We start from the raw sequence: 6,736 nt of genomic DNA, 5'->3' as shown, positions 1-6,736 counted from the left end.
AATGCAACCTCCATGACATTTTTGATGTTGGTTTCTGTGTCACAGATACCTGTCAAGAAGGAACCAAACAGAGACACACTAGTTTACTTTATCCTGGCCACTGAAAAGGCTTAGGATCAAATTCAGACAAGTGATTGAGAAGTAAGAAACTCCCACCACTCAGCCGCTGAGACCCTCCATATAATGCTTGAGTGATTCCGACAGATTCACAGTGTGAGCCGGTGATGTGAATCAAGGGGCTTAATCTGAATGAAGTTGATGGGCAAACACACATGCTGATCAGCTGAGAAATGTTGTGTGGCTTTGGGAAACTGCTCCTTTGAAATATATTGAATCAGTGCATGTGGATGTGTTTTATACACACAGCTACGTCAGAGGGGACGATGATCCTGGAGGAAAACATAAAATCATCACCGATAAAGTTTGCAGATGACACCGAGCTTGGGGGAGGGGCAAACAACGAAGAGGCCAGGTCACTGATGCAGAGTAATCTGGATCGCTTGGTAAACTGGACATAGGGAAACAATAGGCCTTTGTAATAGGGCCAACTGTAAATTTATTCAACCAGGAACAAAGAATGGTGGCCTTGCTTACAGGATGAGGGACACTATCCTGGGAAGCAGTGACTCTGAAAAGATCTGGGGAGTTGTGGTGGATAATCAGCTGAACAGAGCCCCGAGTGCAATGCGACAGCCGAAAGGGCTAATGCAGCCGTACCCAAACTATGGGTTGCGACCCCAAGTGGGGGGAGGAGGGGTGTCACGCCATCAGCGGATGGGGGTGCAGCAATCCTGAGTGTGCGGGATTGTAAAATAGCATCCTCTGCACAGCATGAGCGTGCAATATGGCATTCGCCAGGTCACGCCGCATGGAGGATGTCATTTTGCTCTACAAAATGGCATCCTCCATGGAGCATGACCTTGTGTACAGGACGTGTGTGAGCTCACACTGTGTGGAGAACGCCATTTTAAAAACGAGTCCTCTAGGCTGTCTGGGGTCACGGGAAGCAATATATCTGAAAATGGGGTCGTGAAGGGGAAAAGTTTGGGAACCACTGGGTTAATGCATAAAGAGGGGAAACTTGAGTGGGTGTAGAGAGGTTATTTTTACCTCTGTATCTGGCACTGGTGTGACCACTGTGGAATACTGTGTCCAATTCTGGTGGCCACAATTCAAGAAGGATGTTGATAAATTGGAGAGGGTTTAGAGAGGAACCACAAGAATGATTAAATGATTGGAAAACCTGCCTTACAGTGACAGACTCAAGGAGCTCAATCTGTTTAGCCTTACAAAGAGAAGATTAAGAAGTGATGCTAGACAAATTCTAACTGGAAATAAGGCATACATTTTTAACAGGGAACGTAATTAACCATTGGAACAATTTGCCACGGTCGTGGTGGATTCTCCATCATTGGCAATCTGTAAGTCAAGAGTGGATGTTTTTCTAAAAATTATGTTCTAGTTCCAACAGAAATTTTTTCAGGGAAGTTCTATGGTCTGGGTTATACAGGAGGTGAGACTAGATGACCATAATGGTCCCTTCTGGCCTTGGAATCTATGTATCCTGTAGTTAAAGCACTGGAAGTCAGGAGATCTGGGTCTTACTCCTGGCTCCCTGATAGAATCGCTTGGCTTGACACTGGTCTCACACACATTGATGTAGATGCCAATGACTTCATGATCTTACTCCTGATTCATATCTGTGTAAGTGAGACTAGACTCAGTACCACTCTGTGACCTTGGGTAAGTCACTTAACCCTGGGGCAGTTCAGATTCCCCATGGGCTATTCCTATCCCTCTCAGTCTCAGGCTGACTTCATTAATATTTCTGGAGGAGCTTTGTGATCCTCGGGGGGAAGGGACTTTATGAAGTTCCCTGTGTACAGGGACAAGGTGATGTGATTGGACACACATGGAGGGGACTGATTCTGACCTCACTTCCGCTGGTGTAACTCCACTGATGCATCAGGGTAAAACCACCATACAGGAGCCCACAGGCCCTCATTCTCCACTCACACTCATTTACGCAAGATATAACTTCACTAACGTTACTGGAGTGACTTCCAATTGACACCAGCAGGCCCGAGAGGACAATCAGGCCCCACGGAGTGACACATAGATCTGACTCAGACACACACTCTCTGTTACTCCAGTTTCATGCTGCTGTAATGCCACTGAACTCAAAGGAGTTACACTGTCATAAAACTGGAGCGACGCCTGCCCATAGTGTCAGGATGTCTTGTAAGACAATCGAGGAGCCAGGCTGATGTGCTCCAGTTGAGGATCTGGTCCAAAGTCGTGGGGAATGAGGACGGGCACTGTCTTTTGGTGGAGTCTCTCCCTTGTATAATCTCATATAACCCACTCAGATGCCAGCTACCGAACATACGTTCTGCTGCTGGGCCTCCTTGGCCCATGTTTCTTGGCAAAGCCAACAGCCCCAGAGATGCAAAATTTACCCATCAGTGACAGAAACACAGTCAGAAGAGTCACTTCTCCTCTTAATGAAATGCAGGTCTCCTCCAGAAGGAGGCTGAAGATGTATCGAGTTGCTTTGTGCTGATCCCTTGGACTGTCCCCAGGAGGTTCGAGTCAGGGCACAGTTTATTCGGGCAAGAGCAGTCAGAGCTCAGCCAGCCACGGGAGTCAGAATGAATGACTCAAGTGGCAAAGCTGTGTGTGACCGTGCAGGGCAGTTCTGCCTTTGGTGCACTTGGAGAAAAAAGAATCCATTCCCTAAGAGTCTAAATTTAACGTGCAGCTGCACCTGCTGGAACTTTCAGCCGGAGCTAATCTTAGAAGCCGGCTGAGGGAGCAATCTGCTGGAGAGACACTTAATGAAAGATCTGGTTCTCCCCCCACCCCCCAACCCACATGAGGTTAACCCCACTACTGTCTTGCTAAGCTACAGCTGATGTTAGAAGCCAGCTTGGTGTAGGGGAAAGAATGAGGAAGGCCTGAGTTCTAATCCCGGCTCAGTGCCCAGCCTGGGGCTGAACAATGTTTCATTCCTTGGCCATTTTTAAATCAAGATTGGATGCTTTGCTAAAGGATCTGCTCTAGTTCAAACAGGAATCGTTTGAGGAAAATCGTCTGGCCTGTGTTCTACAGGGGGTCAGACTAGATGATCACAATGGTCCCTTCTGGCCTTAGAGTCTATGAATCAAAGTCACATGTGGTCCCAGTTTCCTCACCTATGCAATTCTGTGGGGATAGGGAATTCTAGCACTTGCCCATTTCCCTCACAGAGGTGTTTTGAGGCTCGCTTCCAGGTGTCAATGCTAAGCATTATCGTGTTTCACTCCTCCCGTGATCAGGTTCTCTCAAAGGACCGAGAAAGGCAGTCTCCACCAGGAGACGTCGTTACAAACAGTCGCTGCTTTAATTACATGTGGCTAAAATCCAAAATGATTCCACCATTGCACAATCCCAACAAATTCCACCATTGCACAATCATCAGAGGACAAAAACTTTTCACAGCAGCCAGATTATACCATTAGCACCAACATTCTGCACTGATGTAGGGGCCAATCCAAAACCTCAATGGAAAGACCCCCCTTGACTTCAGTGGGTTTTGGATTAGGTTCTTACACCCTATGCAAACCCACTGAAATCAATGGAGAATTCAATTCGGCTTTTGATCCGGTATGTCACTGTGACCCCATGTGGGACACTAGAGTGAAAGAAACCATGACCTATGTATATTTCAGAATCATTTTACTCCATATTTACCTAGTTACTCCTTCTCATAACACAAGAACTAGGGGGCACCAAACGAAATTAATAGGCAGCAGGTTTAAAACAAACAAAAGGAAGTATTTCTTCACATAATGCACAGTCAACCAGTGGAACTCCTTGCCAGAGAATGTTTTGAAGGCCTAGACTGTAGCAGGGTTCAAAAAAGAACTAGATAAATTCATGGAGGATAGGTCAATCAGTGGCTGTTAGCCAGGATGGGCAGGGATGGTGTCCCTAACCTCTGTTTACCAGAAGCTGGAAATAGGCGACAGGGGATGGATCACTTGATGATGACCTGTTCTGTTCATTCCCTCTAGCACCTGGCATTGGCCATTGTCAGGAGACGGGATACTGGACTAGATGGATCTTTGGTCTGATGCAGTGTGGTCATTCTTATGTGCTGCTCTCTGGAACTGGGTTAGGTCCAGTCTCAATGATTTGCTTCACGTTATGACCCGGAAGCATAAATAAACAACACACTAATAAAACTGAGATGATACCATTTAAGAGGGACAAAGAAAAGAACAGGATCTAGAGAGATTAAAGACATGGGTAAAAAATGAGATTCATCTTGGCAAAGTTGAAACTAATGCATAAGGGGGAAAATAATCCAAAACCCAGATATTCAGTGGCAGGGAGAATTTGGAACCTGGCTTTGAGCAGCCACAGCCCCCAGCCCCAAAAAGCAACACTCCAACGGACACGCAGCTTACAAAACCAGCTCCTAAAATGCTGCAGTTTAAAAGCCAGAGAAGACGCTGCCTGAAAAAGACAATCAAAGTAGCTGAGCAGAGGCAGTGGGCTGCTGGGCATGCAGGAATCACCATGGCATCAGCGATGTTGTGTGTAAAATGGCCATGCAGCCCACGCACAGCCAGCTAAAAAGCAAGCATTGCATCGTGATGGGTTGTGTCTCTCTCGAACTCCAAGATGCAAAAACATACAATAGAAACAAAGAAGATGAAGAGCTCTACAGCGATGCCCTCTTTCCCACCGTACAGTTGTAGGAACTTGCTTGCATAGCTTAAACCCACCTGAGCCAAATGGAGCCAGTCCCCCAGCAGCAGATGAGAAACATCCAGGTCCCTGGCTTACAGACTCCTTGAGCTTCTGCCAGTTCAGGGGCAGCCCTTGGGACAGTGTGCCGTTTCCATTAGCTTTGGTGCATGAGCAGAATGGGATGCAGCTGTATTTGGTCTGTAATAAAAACTGATTGTCAGTTGACGAGACAGATAGGGTCATATCTGAGACTGTTGTTATCACAAACTCGGTGACACTTTGCAAGGTTCCCGTATCTTGAGGAGTCTCTGTTGTCTTCCATTCATTTCAGCTCATTATCAACTGGATGTTTCCCTCCATCTTCTGGATGGACAAATTGCTCCACAGATAATAAGCTGGAGATCTAGGCTTAATTCCTGGCTGTGCCTCAGACTTCCTGTGTAACCTTGGGTGGGTCACCTAGTTCCAGATTTTCACACACACTCAACCACCCAGCTGCTTCCTTTCTGAATAATGGGTCGGGTGTTTGGACTCCAGGCCAAACCAGGGTTTTGGCTTTGATGGCACTGAAGTCTCAAGAGCTGTTCTCGCAGACCTCCATCCCCAAATGACAACACTTTGGTGAGATCAGTTGATCTTAGGCGGCTTCCACCATCAATGATAGAAAACTCAGGAGAGCTCTGCCACCTCTAAACTGCACCCAGATTAAATCTAGGAGAAGAGGCCCTCCTCGGTCTGGAGCCATCCAGATTCCAATACAACAGTGGTAAGTTCAAATCTAAAGCCCAGTCTATGCGGAAATTGCACCGAGTTAAGAAAACCTGTCTCTACGTAAAATTAGTTAAATCGGTGCACTCTTCTTGTGTGGACACTCTTAAATCATTTTAGGCCTGGTCTACCCCAGTTTTTTTATTGGTATTGCTATTTCGGTGAGGGCTGTGATTTTTCACTGAAATAGTTATATCAGTAGCAGGGCTGTAGTTATTCCAGTATAGACAGCTGCCCCCCTTCAGGTCGGAGAATAACCATAAGGCAATTTTATACGAATATAACGATGCCCACACCAGGGAGTGGGTTGTACTGCTTTAACTACACCAGTAAGAGTGGCTGATATCTTTCTGCTGATTTAATTACATTGATTTAATTAAATTGGTGCAATTTCTGTGTGCAGACCACCTCTGAGGCTATAGATTAAGGGAAGAAAATAAAAGAAACTTATGTACCAATTTTACAAGAGCTATGAATTGTTATACTGTAGTTACTCTCCTCACGTCAGTCTGTCAAAACTAATTTACCTTGTCACAATCTTCAGGTACACAGCAATTTTCCTTCTACCTGTCTTTGTCTTGTTCACACATTGTTATTACATTACAAGAACTGCTTTGAGAAGCCAGCATGTATCCCCATGAGTTTCAATCAGGCTTTTTTCTGTTCCCCTGATGTGACAATGCCAGAAGGATGTTCTGTCCCAATGGAGAAGACCTAACACAAGTGAAAACCAAGATCATAGAATATCAGGGTTGGAAGGGACCAGGAGGTCATCTAGTCCAACCCCCTGCTCAAAGCAGGACCAAACTCCAATTTTTGCCCTGATCCCTAAATGGCCCCCTCAGGGATTGAACTCACAACCCTGGGTTTAGCAGGCCAATGCTCAAACCACTGAGCTATCCCTCCCCTTACCCCGAGAGAAAAGGAGATCTTCTCTCCTCTCTGGGCCTGTCTATACTGGGGGTATTTGTACTGATTCATAAATATAAAGTAAGGCTAGAAAGTAGGAGTGGCAGAAGGACCCTAAAATTTGGGGGACCACAGGTCCGAAATCATGACCCTGCCCCCCCCGCCCCCGTGCACTGGGCTGCCCCCAAGGCCTGACCCACACACCGTCCCTGCGTGGATGTAAATTTATATCCACGGATACGTCCGCGGATATAAATCGGTGTCTGTGGACCCGCTGGGCTCTCCCGGGAACCGCAGCGGGGAAAGGAGAAGAACGTGGGGG

Source organism: Lepidochelys olivacea, assembly GCF_965140295.1.
Source record: "Lepidochelys olivacea isolate rLepOli2 genome assembly, chromosome: 2".
NCBI lineage: Eukaryota > Metazoa > Chordata > Testudines > Cheloniidae > Lepidochelys > Lepidochelys olivacea.
This window is presented reverse-complemented; position numbering follows the sequence as displayed.